Source organism: Heterocephalus glaber, unplaced genomic scaffold (genome assembly GCF_053883595.1).
Source record: "Heterocephalus glaber isolate CG9 unplaced genomic scaffold, H.glaber_assembly_v1.0 deba00001613, whole genome shotgun sequence".
NCBI lineage: Eukaryota > Metazoa > Chordata > Mammalia > Rodentia > Bathyergidae > Heterocephalus > Heterocephalus glaber.
The window spans coordinates 27,283,456-27,299,234 of NW_028258384.1; the positions used below are offsets into that span (position 1 = coordinate 27,283,456).

The following is a 15,779-nucleotide window of genomic DNA, read 5'->3' on the forward strand; positions in this document are numbered from 1 at the left end:
CCCATTCCTAGCCCTCCCTTCATGCCCTCCACCTTTCCCTATTTACAAAGACTTTATTTCCATTTTTTCCATTTCTCAGCATTTTTCCTTTCCCTTCTTTACTTCCCCCTGCCCCTCCCACTACCCCTACCCCTTTGGACCTTTTCTTCCTATTTTTCATTATCGATTATTCATTCTAATCATTGGTACATTTTAGATATACATTATAATGACATTCATCATTGAAAATTTGCACGTTTACATAATGTCTCTTGGTTCTTATTTTTCACCCTTGCCCAGCCCTCCCTTCAACCCCTCCATTCCTCCCTATTTACAAAGATTTTGTTCCTGTTTTTCCATTTTCTCATATTAATCCCATTCCCTTCTATCCTTTCCCCTAGCCCTCCCACTTCCTTCCCCATTGCCCCTTTCCTTCCTATTTCACATGACCTATTATACATTTTAGTCCTTATTTACACTTTCAGTTTCTCACACTAGAGAAACTATTCGATATTTATACATGTGTGTCCTATTTATTTCACTTAAGAGTATTGCCTCAATGTGCATCCACTTAGCTATAAATGTCTCTAATTTGTCATTTTTTATGGCTGAGTAGTGCTCCACTTTATTTTTTAAAAACCACCACATTTTCTTTATCCAGTCTCCAGTTGATGGGCATTTGGGCTGTTTCCAAGTTTTAGCTATCACAAACTGTGCTGCTATGAACATGACTGCACATATATCACTGTGGTATGATTCTTTTCATTCTTTGGGGAAGATCCCCAGCAGTGGAATAGTGGGGTCAAATGGGACTTCCAGTCCTAGTTCTTTGAGGTATCTCCATACTGATTTCCACACTGGTTGCACCAGTCTACACTCCCACCAGCAGTGGAGCAGGGTTCCTCTTTCCCCACAGCCCTGCCAGCATTTGTTATTGGTTGATTTCATGATAGCAGCCATTCTTTCTGGAGTGAGGTGGAATCTCAGTGTTGTTTTCATCTGCATCTCTCAAATGACCAGTGATGTTGAACATTTTTTCATGTATTTATTTGCTATTTCTACTTCTTAGTCTGAGAAATGTCTATTCATTTCAGATGCCCATTTTTTGATTGGTTCTTTAAATTTGGGAGGTCTGATCTTTTTAAGTTCTTTATAGATTTGAGATAGTAGACTTTTGTCTGAGGAAGAGCAGGTGAAGATATTTTCCCACATTGTGGGTTGTCTCTTCACACTGCTGGTGGTTTCTCTTGCTGTGCAGAAGCTTTTTAATAAGAAGAGATCCCACTTGTTGATTGTTTGTGCTAGTTCATGGGCTACTGAAGTTTTGTTCATAAAGTCTTTTCCTACACCGATGTCTTCAAGAGTTCTACCTAACCTCTGTTCCAAGTGGTTCAGAGTTTCTATTTTAATATTTAGATCTTTAATCCATTATGATTTTAGTTTAGTGCATGGTGAGAAATACACGTCTAGTTTTAGTCTTTGGTAAGTTGGAGCCCAATTTTTCCAGCACCATTTATTACAGAGGCTATCTTTCCTCCAGTGAGACTGTTTGGCTCTTTTATCGAAGATGAGATGGCTGAGTGTGTCTGGCACTGTTTCTGCATCTTCTAATCTGTTCCACTGGCCCTCAGGTCTGTTTCTTTGCCAGTACCGTGCTGCTTTTATCACAGTAGCTTTGTAGTATAGCTGCAGGTTGGGGATTGTGATACCCCCTGCCATGTCTCTGTTACCTAGAATTGCTTTTGCTATTCTGGGTCTCTTCTTGTTCCAAATGAATTTTTGGATTGTTTTCTCAAGGTCCATGAAGTATGCTGCTGGGATCTCAATTGGAATTGCATTAAATCTATATAGCAGTTTTGGAAGTATGGTCATTTTCACTATATTAATCCTTCCTACCCAGGAGCAGGGGATGTCTGTCCATTTTCTGATATCATCTTCAATCTCTCTTTTCAGAGTGCCATAGTTTTCACAGAAGAAGTCTTTGATTTCTTTTGTTAGGATGATTCCTAGGTATTTCAGTTTTTTGGATGCTATTGTGAAAGGAATTATTTGCCTTATTTCTCTCTCAGTGAGTCTGTCATTGGTGTAGAGGAAAGCTACTGATTTTTGTGTGTTGACCTTGTAACCAGCTACTTGACTGGATTTGGTTATTAAGTCTAGAAGACTTTTGGTGGAGTTCTTGGGGTCTTCTATATAGAGTATCATGTCATCTGCAAATAATGACAATTTGACTTCTTCATTTCCTATCTTTATTCCTTTTATTTCTTTCTCTTTTCTAATTGCTGTGGCTAATGTTTCCAGAGCTATATTGAACAAGAGTGGTGATAGTGCACATTCTTGTCTTGTTCCTGATTTTAGTGTGAAGGATTTCAGTTTTTGGCCATTTAGTATGATATTGGCTGTTGGTTTTTCATAGATGGCTTCTATCAGTTTGAGGTAGAGACCATCTATTCTAATTTTTTGTAGGGTTTTTATCATAAATGCATGTTAGATTTTGTGTAATGCTTTTTCTGCATCTTTTGAGATGATCATATGGTTTTTGTCCTTGGCTCTATTGATACAGTGTCTTACATTGATTGATTTGCATATTTTGAACCATCCCTGCATCCCTGGGATGAATGCCACTTGATCAGGGTGCATGATCTACTTGATGATCTTCTGCATTCTATTTGCCAGTATCTTATTAAGGATTTTTGCATCTATGTTCATTAGTGAGATTGGCCTATAGTTCTCTTTTTCAATTGGGTCTTTCTCTGCTTGGGGATCAAGGTAATGCTTGCCTTCAGGAATGAATTTGGGAGTATTGCTTCCCTTTCAATTTCATTGAAGAGTTTAAACAGTAGCGGCAGTAGTTCCTCTGTAAATGTCTTGTAGAATTCAGCAGTGAAGCCATCGGGGCCTGAGCTTTTCTTAGTTGATAAGTTTTTATTACGTTTTGAATTTCATTGGTTGATATTGGGTTGTTCAGAATTTTTAGGTGTTCTTCGTTCAACTTTGGTAATTCATATGTATCTAGGAATCTGTCCATTTCTTCTGTGTTGTCCATCTTATTGGCGTATAGGTTCTGGAAGTAGGTATTGATGATCCTCTGGATTTCTGCTGGGTCTGTTGTAATTTCACCCTTTTCATTCCTAATTGCATGGATTTGGGCCTTTTCTTTCCTTTTTCTGATAAGGTTGGCTAAGGGTTTGTCAGTTTTGTTGATTCTTTAGAAGAACCAACTCTTGGCTTCATTGATTTTTTGTATCCTTCTCTTAGTCTCCATTGCATTGATTTCTCCTCTGATCTTTATAATTTCCTTCCTTGTATGAGCTTTGGGGTTGTCCTGCTCTTCTTTTTCTAGAAGCTTGAGGTTCAGCATCAGGTTGTTTAATTGGGCCCACTCTGTTTTCCTAATGTGTGTATTCAGTGCTATGAATTTCCCTTGTAAGACTGCTTTCATTGTGTCCCATAGATTCCAATATGTTGTATTGTCATTGTCATTTAATTGAAGGAACTGTCTTGTTTCTTCTTTAATTTCCTCTGTGACCCATTGGTTATTCAGAAGTGTGTTGTTCAATTTCCACGTGTTTATGAAATATTTGTGGTTTCTTTTGCTTTTGATCTCCAATTTCATCGCACTATGGTCTGATAATATGCAGGGGATAACTTCACTTCCTTTGCACTTATCTAAATATGTTCTATGAGCGAGTATGTGGTCTATTTTGGAGAATGACCCATGTGCAGCTGAGAAGAATGTGTATTCTGATTTTGTGGGGTAGAAGACTCTGTAAACATCTGTTAAGTTCATTTGTTCAAGAGTTCAATTGAGTTCTAGTATTTCATTACTTATTTTTTGTCTAGTTGATCTATCTGTTTGTGACCGTGGGGTGTTGAGGTCCCCCACTACAATTGTATTAGTGCATATATGAGTTTTCATGCCCGTTAGTATTTGTTTTATATAGTTGGGTGCACTAGTGTTTGGTGCATAGATATTTATGATTGTCATCTCTTCCTCTTGGATTGTTCCCTTTACAAGGATGTAGTGTCTTTCTTCGTCTCTCTTAATCAGTGGTGGTTTGAAATCTACTTGATCTGCAAAGAGGATAGCTACTCCTGCTTTTTGGGGGGTTCCCGTCTCATGGAGTATTGTTTTCCACACTTTAACTTTCAGTCTATGAGTTTCCTTTTGAATGAAGTGTGTTTCTTGTATGCAGCATTATTGTTGGATTTTGCTTCTTGACCCATTCTGCCAGTCTATTTCTTTTGATTGGTGAATTGAGACCATTAACGTTGATGGGTATAACTGAAACATATTGACTTGTCATTGCCATGACTTTTTCTTTTTGTTGGGCTCTCCCCCTTTACATTTAATTTCTTGTCATGCCAGATGGGTTCATTCTGCTTTGCTTCCTGGGGTTGTGATCCTCAATGTCTGTTCCTAGGCTATTGTGTAAAATTCTTTGGAGTGCTGGTTTGGTATTCACGAAGTTGCTAAGGTGCTCTTTGTCATGAAAGTATCTTATTTCTCCATCCATTTTGAAAGATAGTTTTGCAGGGTACATCAATCTGGGTTGGAGGCTGTTTTCTTTTAGGGCTTGGAATATGTCACTCCACGCTCTTCTTGCCTTGGTGGTTTGTGTTGAGAAGTCTGCTGTGATTCTGATGGGCTTTCCTTTGTGATTTGTTTCTTTTCTCTAACTGCTTGTAGAACTTTGTTCTTCTGTTGTGTTTCTGGAATCTTAACAATTATATGCCTATGTGTAGATTTTTTTTGATCAAGGCTATTTGGAGTCCTGTATGCCTCCCTTATCTGTATGTCAAGCTCTTTTCCCCTCCTTGGGAAGTTTTCTGCCATTATTTCTGTGAAGAGTTTTTTTATGTCATCTGTACTCTCTCCTGTTTCTTCATTGACTCCAGTCAGTCTTATGTTATTCTTCTTTACATCATCTAGCAGCTGCTGGATTGATTTCTCATGTTCCCTTATAATTTTGAAGCAATTTTTCTTTCCCTGGTCACTAATTGCAATCTTATCTTCTATATCTGAAATTCTGTCCTCACATTGGCTCATTCTGCTGTGGAGACTTTCAATGGAGTTTTTCATCTCCTGGAAATCTATTTGCATCAGTTTTATGGATTCCATTTGTTTCCTGTGTTGGGATTCCATCATGTTCCTGAGCTCCTGTCTAGATTTATTAATCATGTCTTGCACTAGGGGCACAGTGTCTCCTGTTATCTGAGAAATTATTTCTGATTTCATTTTTTCCAGATCCCCTTTTGTTGCCAGTTCAGTGGGTCCAGGTGGTTGAGTATCAGAGTGTTCCATCTCATTTCCCTTTGGGGTTGCTGTAGGTGACCTGGAAGTCTGGTTTTGAGACTTATTTACGTGTTTTCTCATTTCGACGGGGGCGGTGGTGCTGTTGGCGCCTGTACGGATTACCTCCTCTGAGCTGGGAGAGGTGGGACAGGGGCTGGGAGCAGCGGCAGGGATGGTGGCCCAAAATCCCTTTCCTGTGGGCTGGGAGCAGCGGGAGGTATGGTGGCCGGGAAGCCCCTTCCTCTGCACCAGGAGCAGTGGGACGGCGGCTCCGAAGCCCCTACCTCTGGGCCAGGAGCGGCGGGACTCAGTACCGTGTTCTGGTGGTCCGTTGTCCTCTGCGTCTTCGTAGTGTGGAACCAGGTGGCTGCCTGTCTGCAGCGGGCTGATTCGGCCTGTTCCACGTGACTCGCGACCTCCTACTGCCTCAATTTCATTGCCTGCTAGTGGTCCACTATTCAAGATTGTTTATAAAAGGCAAAAATCACAATGGGCAGTGCCAAAATCCAGAAGACTATAAGAAGCTGTTTCAGAAATTTATATTCCAATAAGTTGGAAAACCCAAAAGAAACAGATAAATTCCTAGAAACATATGAAGTACCAAAATTGAACCCAAGGAGTTTCTAAATGTCAACCTGGCCCTGTTGAACTCTAGCTGCATATCATGTATTTCCTTTTTATCTACCCTTTCAAAATTATTTCCCCTGCGTCTCATACCTCTCTGATGATTACAATGAACATGATGCTGGGCATGGTGGTACACACCTATAATCTTTCTGAACTCTGGGAGGCTGAAGCAGGAAGATCACAAGTTTGAGCCTAGCCTGGGATACTTATCAACTTAGAGAGACCCTCTTTCAAAATAAAACATTAAAAAGGGCTGGAGATGGAACTTAGTAAAAAGGCCCTGGGTTCAATTTTCAGTGCGGGGTGGGAGGAATAAAAATGAATGAAAGTGACAGACTAATGAGTATAATGTGTAGCATTTATATTTTGGCAGGTGACTTAACCTGAAAGAAGTGATTAATAGGGAATTTCAGGCATCATAACAGGGCCAGTGGGGGAAATAATTTTGATAAGTGATAGCATTTCAGTCTTTCTCAAATCATACCAAGTTGGTACCTGTTTACTCCACCCACTCCTGTAAGATTGAATTTAAGACTGTCTTAGTTACTTGTTTTGTGGTGCTGAGACAGAATACCCAACACCTGAGGTTAAGGGAAGAAGGGTTTATTTCAGCTCACAGTTTGTAGAGGTTTCAGTCCTCAATCATATGGCTCCAAGGCAGGGTGGCATGGCAGAGGGGCATCACAGAGGAGAAACAGTTCATGTCATGGCAGGGCAGAAAGAAGGCAGCAGCAATGGTGGCAGTAGAAGGAACAGCAGCAGCCTTATATTCCATCAGGACTACCTACCCTTTGAGCTGGTAGCACTCACACCTAGGGTGGGGCACCTTTAATCCCAGTGTCACATCCTTAATCCCAGCATCATACACCCTAGGTCCAGCCACCTCTGAAAAGTGCCACCTACAACTGCATGAGGCTTTGGGGGAACATCTAGATATAAGCCGTAACAGACTGAATCTAAGGCTGGGTCAGTGTGGTATCTCTGAGTTTGATTGGCTATTGGGCAGGCAGCACTGTCTGAGATGTCTTTTATCACTGACAGGTTCTCACCTTGAACTTTTCATTTTTCCTCTTCTAGGCAAACATCTCACCTTTATTTTATGTGTTTAGAGCTCACTACTAAATGTAAAAGATAGATGCTTCTCTTTTAGGTCTGGGCTTGCTTGCTTCAGATTTCAAAACAACTTCAGGGTTTAAAGGTATCCATGAAAGGAACCTCTATCAAGATGGCCTTGGTATTTGCCAGATACTGTGCTAATATATGCTTTCAAGTGAGCCAAGCATTGTGAAGTCTTAAGTTCTAGGATGTGTCTAATTTTTAATATTGTTGGCCTGCCTGGAAGTAGGAGAGAAGAAGGAAGAGTGCTTTGCAGTCAGATGGATTCAAGATTGAATCCCAGCTTGCATTTAATGCTAGCTTAATGAACTTGGACATGTTGCTTAACATCTCTGACCTGTAGTTTCCTTGTCTGTAAAGTTGGGAATAATTGTTTTTAATCTCACAGAAGTGTTGCAAGCATTATAGCAAGTAACAGATGTCATGTGCCTTATACAATTATACTGTGGTACTCAACCACTTTAAAAATCATCAAATTTGGTATTCAAAGCATTTTGACATGAAAATTTTGTCCCAGCACCCATTGTTTGGTACTGAATGCATAAGCTACAACTTGTTAATGTCATTTGCCTCGGGACCCTCTAACCTTTCAAGCAAAAACTATTTGTTTGGTACTTGTTTTTCATATTCATTGCACCTCCCAGAACCAGTTGACAAGTATCAAAGTACCACTTTACTGTGTTTGATACAGTGTACAATGCCCCAGAATGTTAATTCCTTTCCCCTCTCAATGCAAGTTACAAGCAAGAAGTGCCCACCTTGGCTCAGTAACCTAAACAGTGTAAGTACAAATCAATAGAGTTCTGTTTAGCCTGGAAAACTAGCATTCTTATTGATATATATAAATTGTCTTGGAAGGTCATGTCAAAGGCTGCTATTGAGTTTGCATATGTCTAGCAGTCTGGGCTAGAAAGAAGATAATGTAAATAATGTTAAATAACAAAGAGTCTGAAATGTCTTGTTGGTATGTCTGATTAAAGAAGTATAGTACAGTAATACCTTAGTTCACAAACACTTCTGTTCATGAGCAATTCAGTTCATGAACAGAAGCATTTGGCAAAAATTTGCTTTCCTTTGTGAACTCTGCATCTGGTAATGAATGTGATCACAGCCATTTCTCCTGCATGAACATGAACGCGGCCATCTTCCCCACTCTGACACAGAGTCATGGCTTCCTCTAGTCAAGATTGTGGCCACAGACAGATCTGTGCACAATTGCTGTGATGCTTTTTTGTTTGCTTTTTGGCACATACAGTACTGTATAGTATTATTCAATCCAGCACAGCTCCAAAGAAAGTGCAGAGCAAGCATGGTGGTAAAAAGAAAGTGCAGAGTGGTAATGAGGGTAACAAGAACATAGAGAGTGATAATGAAGGTAACCAGAATGTGCAGAGCAATAATGAAGGTGACAAGAATGTGTGCAGAGCAATAATGAAGGTAAGAAGAAAGTGCAGAGCAAGAATGGTAAGAAAAAGGTTTTGAAGAAAATAACCATGGACTTGAGGAAGGAAATTGTAGAAAAGCATGAGCGTGGTATCCATGTGACTGATCTGGACTTGGAGTACAAGATGGCAAAGTCAACAATCTCAACTATTTTGAAGAATAAAGATGCCATCAAAGGAGCTGGTATAGCAAAAGGAATAACTGAAAGGATAAATAAGACCAAAATATATAATAGATATTGGGAAATAGGAAGAAAATATTCAAATGGGATGGGGAACAAGGGGGGAGGGAAAAGAAAAAAAAGAATAGAAGGGAAAAATGGAAACAAGGCTTTTGTAAATAAGGAGATGAAGAGGGGTTGAAGGGAGGGGAGGGGTTTGGGGAAAAAAGAAGAATCAAGACATATCATGTACAGGTACAAATTCCCTATGATGAATGTGATCATTATGTATATCTAAAATATACCAATACAATTAATTTTTAAAAAGGAGTAACAGTGTTAACCAAGCAGAGGACACAAGTGCTAGAAGAAGTGGAAAAACTTTTGTTAGGGTGGTTGAATGAGAAACAGCTGGCAGGTGATAGTGTTAGCGAAGCTACGATCTGTGAAAAAGCCAGGAAATTGCACAGTGATTTATCACAAGAAAACCCCGCTACAAGTGCAATAAGTGATTACTTTAAAGCCAGTAGAGGGTAGTTTGATAAATTCTGCAAAAGAAGTGGCAACCACAGGGTGACAAGACATGGTAAGGTTTCTAGTTCTGACAAAGCCACTGCAGAAGCCTACTAGAAAGAATTCACAGAATTCATGAAGGCAGAAGGATACATCACTCAACAAGCGTTCAACTGTGATGAAACAGCACTCTTCTAGAAGAAGATGCTGAACAGGATCTATATCATGCAGGAGGAAAAGGCACTGCCAGGGCACAAACCCATGAAGGACAGATTGAACATTTTGCTGTGTGTGAACACAAGTGCCAGTCTGAAGATTAAGCCACTACTGGTGTGCCATTCCCAGATCCTTCAAGCATTCAAGAAATAGAGTGTGAACAAGGCCAGTCAGTCATGTGGAAGGCCAATGCAAAAGCTTGGGTCACAAGGCAATTCATTGTTCGTGGAATGGCTGCACGAGATGTTTGCACATGCCGTCATTAAGAAATATCTCTCTGACAACCAACGGCCTAGAAGGTACCTTCTTCTGATGCCAGGGCACACCCTTCAGCCTTGGCAGATGATATGTACACTGAGTATGACTTCATAAAGGTCAAGTTCCTCCTCTCCAACATCACATTTCTTCTGTCACCTGTGGACCAGCAAGTGATCTGTAACTTCAAGAAGCTGTACCCAAAGGTGCTCTTCGCCAGGTGTTTTTTGTTGTTGTTGTTGTTTTTAGTTTTGTTTTGTTTTGGTACCAGTGATCGAACTTGTGACCTTGCATTTGTGAGGCAGGTGGCGGCACCACTGAGCTAAATCCTTGACCCTTCACCAGGTGTTTTAATGTCACTGAAGAGACATTCTTGACTCTGAAACAGAGTTCTGGAAGCAACATTTCAATGTCCTCCACTGCATCAACCTCATTGACAAAGCCTGGGAAGATGTCATGTACCGAACCTTAAACTCAGCCTGGAGGAAACTGGCCAAAATGTGTCACAGAATGTGACTTTGAAGGGTCTGATACACAGGTAGTGGAGGAGATTGTGTCCATGGGCAAGAGTATGGGTCTGGGTGTCGATGGTGCAGAAATAGAGGAGGTTGTTGAGGACCATAAGGAGCTGATGACAGGAGAACTTGCTGAACTCCAGAGTGAGCAGCAGAAGACACTTGTGGAGGAGCATTCCACTGAGGAAGAGGAAAACAGAGAGAAGGTTAGCAGTAATGTGATAAAATCCACTATAGATAAATGGAATGAGTGCCAGGATTTCTTTGAGAAGTGCCATGCCAATATAATTATAATGAACAGAGTGTTGAATCTGATGAACAGTAACATGGTGTCTCATTTCCGGAGGGTTTTGCAGCACAGGAAAAAACAAGTGACATTAGTCAGATTTTTTTTTGGTCAAAATTGACCCTGCAGCTAAGAGATAGAGAGGAAACCCCTGAAGGAGATCTCCCCAATGTCTTTATGGAGGGGTACTCTCCCTCCAAACAATAACCTCCCCGCCCACATTCCTGTCCTCCAAGCCAGAATTCAACTCAAGCAAGTTTATTGTTCTCTCTTCATACTGAAATGTACTTTGTTTTATATTTTGTGGATAAAAAATACATATGGTACAGAATGAATTAACCTTATTTATATTAAATCTCATGAGCAAATTTGATTCGGTTCACACCCAATTCTGCTCATGATCAGAATTGCAGAACAAATTAAGTTCATGAGCTGAGGTACCACTTTATCTGATGCAGCATGTAAACAGAAAGCTAATTACATTCCTGACACAGTTTTCTTTCTTCCTTTCTTTCTTTCTAGCAAAACATTTATTGGTATATTGCACGCAAATATACATAATGATAACATTTATCATAGGGAACTTGTACCAGTACATGATATATCTTGGTTCTTTTTCCCCATCCCCCCGTTATGTACAAAAGCTTTATTTCTATTTTTCCTTTGATTTTCTTTTTTCTTTCCTTGTCCCTTCTTTCCCCCTCCCCCTCCCTCTGTTGCCTTTCACATTTGAACATGTGACACATGTTGCTATAATCTACTCTAGCTCTTCATGTCCTCTGCAGAGAAGGAAACCACCAGAATCTTGAAGCAATGGAAATAATCTCGTACATATGAAGAGAAATTTATAATTTCAATATATTCATATCCATTGTCCCACTTGATCCTCAACCTAATAGAGTGAAGTAAACAGTACACTTATCCCCTTGCTGGTAAAAAAAAAATGCCCAAGGCTCAAAGCTGTGCATGGCAGTGCACACCTGCAATCCCAGCACTTGGTGGGCTGAGGCAAGAGGATTGTCATGAGTTCAGGGCCAGCCTGGGGTACATCGTGAGTTCAAGGCCAACCTGAGCTACATAGCAAAACCCTGTCCATTTTTTTGATTGGGTCTTTTATTCTCTGAGGTGTAATTTTTATGAGTTCTTTGTATATTTTAAACAGTCCTGTGTGTGAGGAATAGCTGACAAAACTTTTTCTTACTGTGTAGGTTGTCCCTTCATTCTCTTGGCTGTTTCCTTTGTTGAGCAGAAGCTTTTTAATTCAATATGATCCCATTCAATTCTTCATGTTATTTCTTGTCTACTTGGGGTTTTGTTCCAACACTCCTTGCCTACACCTATGTTTTCAAGAGTTTTACCTATTTTCTCTTCCAGCATATTGTTTCTGTTTTAATATTTAGGTCTTTGATCTATTTTGATTTTAGTTTAATATATGATGAGAGATATGTGTCTAGATTCAGTCTTCTGCATGTAGACAGCCAGTTTTCTCAGCACCATTTGTTTAAACGGCCAAAAGGTTAACAGCTATTTTGTAGCAAAATTGGGATTAGAACCTTTGTTTTCTGAATCCTACTTCAGTGCTCTTTTCACTGTACCACTTTAACTGTGACTTGAATGGTTGTAGTGTAAATAGAATATATTTGAAAACACAAATAGAGCATAATATTTTGTTATATAACACCCCAGCTGCCTGGTTTGCTTTAGCAGGAGCTTGAAGAACAGCAGAAGGTAGGAAGTGACCAAGTGTATAAAATGGGTTCCACATTTAAAGATATTCAACAAAAGCAACAGAGGGTGCCCAGAACATTGACTGGGTTAACACTAATTCTCAAAACCTTAGTATGTTATGGTTTTGCATTATTCCTATTACCCTCAGTGACAAAATCCAGCCTTTTGGGCATCATGTCCCTACATTCCTAATATGTTCCTCCAATTTATTTCCCAACTTCCACTTTAGCTATGTCATACATCCTTAGTGAAGATCCTTCCCTCCTACTGTCTGACTCATTCTCCCATATCAATTCATAATAATCTTGCTTGTCTTGAGGCATTTTACCTCTGTCTATTCTTATACTAATCCTCTTGATTTTGCTACATAGACTTCCCATTCATCGGACTTAATCTCTGCTGCATAAATAAAATAATATAGCAGAAGATAATCTGCAAACAGTAACTGATCAAAATTCATTATTTTTTTTCGGTACCAGGGATGAACTCAGGACCTTGCACTTGCCAGGAAAGCGTGGTGCCACTGAGCTACATCCCCGACCCCCAAACATTATTATTATTATTATACTCTACATTTTACCCTTACTTTTTACTTCCAAGTCTTAGCGTAAACCTGAGAATTCATTGCTCTGATGATATTACTCCCCTCCAAAACTTCTCTACCTTACCAGTAACACAGTCTTAACCTGGTGGTAAGTGTGAAGTGGGTGGGACAGTGCCAAGGGGACTTTGTCTAGTGGGGAAACATCCTTCCCACTTCCCAGATCACAGGAGTTAGAAAACTTTCTGCTCCTTTCATGTTTTTAGGTAACAGAAAAAGTCAGAGGTAATGAAAAGATTGAAAATGTGGGAGGAGGGGATAAAGAAGATTTCAGGGGAGACAGGGAGAGAATGATTTGAGCTCATGAATAGAAATGTTGACCTTAGGGATGAAAAAAAAAGGGTTTTGTTTTGTCTGGTGATGATGGAAAGGGAAGACAAGAAATGCTGACATAGAAAAAAAATTTTAGTACCAGGAATCGAACTCACGACCTTGTGCTTGCCAAGCAGGCATGGAACCAATGAGCTACATCCCCAGCCCTGATATAGAAAATTTTGCAGGAATGGCTTCCACCTTTCCAATAAATGGAAGTTTTTTTGCTGAGGTAAGTGAGCTGGGGTTGGGTGTTTAGGAAGAGTAAAACTAATTTGAAATAGTACTTCCAATAAACTTAGGGCTCCAATAAATAAGGTTGTGGAATGGAAAAAAACAACAATGGGGATTAACTATACATGTCTCCCACTCCCAAAGGACAAAAACCTGCTCATGGTTTATTTCTCCTTCAGCAACTTAGCAAATAATCAGGCTAGGAAAAAATGATAAAAGGCAAGGGTAATATGCAGAAGATTCATTGGGGGACAAGGCCCATTCTTCCAATGCAAAACTAAGCACCCTTTTTTCATTCTTGCTGCCCACTGCCCTACTTCAGACCCTCATCAGATGAATCCTGCAACTGCCTTCTTCCAGGCACCCAAGATTCCAGCCTTTCTCCCCTCTGATTCACCCTTCATTACACTTAGTGCTTTATTATATTTATGTTTAATTAATTTTCTCACCTATTAGCCTGTGTGAATCTTGAAAGGAATTTCAGAACCTTTTTTAATACCTGTGGGCTCTAGCACAAAACCCAGTGTGTAGTAAGCACTATGTAATGTTTTTTTGAGTGAAAGCCACTGGGGTGATACTTCGAAAACATAAATCTGATCATGCCACTTTCCTGGTTAAAAATTTTAATTGAGGGCCTGGGATTTAGCTCAGTGGTTCCAGCACCTGCCTTGCAAGCGCAAGGTTCCGAGTTCGATCGCCGGTACCAAAAAAATTTTTTAATTGATCCTTAGCATAGGATTTCAGTGCCTCCATGATCTGATCTTTGCACATTTCATCTCCTACCATTTTCTCCCTTTTCCTGTCCATGGCCCTATCATAACTTAGCCACATTTAACTAGTACTCACAGTCCCTTAGCAAGCCATTTTCTCTGACCTTTGTGTTTTACGCATTTTTTTCTCTCCACTTGAAATGAAATGCCCTACTTTCCTTGTCAACCTAGCAAAGCCTGGCTCAGTGATGCCAAAGTGGGTTTTGAATATTCCCTTGCCAGTTACCAAGGTAAGCTAAAGTATGAGCATGTGACCATTTTTGTCCTTCTTTGTCCTCTTCAGAGAAATAGTTGAGGCTAGCCTATATGCATGCTGTGCTTCCTCCGCTTTGTCCAGATGTCTAGTAGGTAAAAATGAGTCTCCCTGGGTTTAAATGTCAGAGTGGGCTTTTCTTTTCTTTTTCTTTTTCTTTTCTTTTGTTTTTTTTTGTAGCAGAAATCAGAGGGGGTTTTTCTATGCAGTTATATGGTAAAGCAAATTATTTCTTCTGAAACACAACTAGAGACTCTATTAATTCCAACATCCCCCAGAAATTAAAAAACAAAACAAAACAAAATCAACCTTCCTCAAAATATTCCAGAAGACCAACAGCAATAAGGAATGCACCTTCACTGGCCTACAAAACAGCATTTTCCAAAGCCCCGTGGAGTTAAGCAGGAAGCATACATGAATAGGTGAGGGTAGTGGACTGTGCAGGGACCATAACAACCTGGCAATCACTACTTCATCTAAAGGTCATTTGTTTTTTACCTTTCGTATTCCACAGCCTTAACTTTATGTGGGGTCTGCCTACTTGGGACTCCTTAGAAAAAGAAGTGTGACTTCAAAGGCCCTTATGTCTCTGATTTCTAAAGGAAAGGGAGACATGTTGAGTATGAAAAATAGCTTGACGCACAGCACAAAACGTAGGTAAGCTATCCTGGGAAATCTTCTGTCTTAGTTATATTTGTCTCAATGATTTACATAGGCCCGACACTGAAACAGTCAACCTATAGATAGCAGCAGTCTTTTTGGGTTTTTTTGAGACAAGGTTTCACTATGTAATCCAGGTGGGCATGGTGGCACATGCCTGTAGTACCAGCACTAGGGAGACTGAGGCAGGAGGACTGCCGTGAGTTCAAGGCCGGCCTGGGCTACATAGTGAGTTTAAGTCCACCCTGAACTACATAGTGAGACCTTGTCTCAAAAAAAAAACAACAAAAAAAACCCACTATGTAACCCAGATTGGCCTTGTACTTCCAATCCTCCTGCCTCGGCCTCCTAAATGCTGGGATTACAGGTATGTGCCACCATGTCCAGCTCAGGTTAAGTCTTAGCTCCATAACTTATTAGCTGTGTAATCTTGGGCAAGTCACTTAACCTCACTGTGTTACCGCATCTGTAAAATGGGAGTAGTATTAGAAGCTGTTTGCTATAAGGGTGAACTAAGCTACTAATACGTGCAAAGCACTTCAAACAGTGCCTACTTTATAGTAAATGCTCAATAATGTTAACCATTGTTATTAATGTAATCTAATAATTAAATCTTGGATATTACAAGCTGCTAATGGCTCAGTGTTTTCAATCTCATAGGTAATAGTGTCATTTCCACAGGAGCCCTTAGGAGCCTTAAGCAAAAGAATAAGGAGGAGAGATAGTTTCCGCTATGAGAGGGTCTGTGAGAGATTTTTAACAAGCCTTTTGTTGTACTCCTAAAGACAAACTCTGTGGGTTTATTTTCATGGTAC

General features: G+C 40.0%; 1 pseudogene; it reads right to left on the bottom strand.

Annotated features, from left to right (window-relative positions):
* LOC101699474 (TAF5-like RNA polymerase II p300/CBP-associated factor-associated factor 65 kDa subunit 5L pseudogene) overlaps nucleotides 1-6,028 on the bottom strand; it is a 37,687-nt pseudogene extending 31,659 nt beyond the window's left edge.
* Between the last annotated feature and the right edge of the window lie 9,751 nt (nucleotides 6,029-15,779).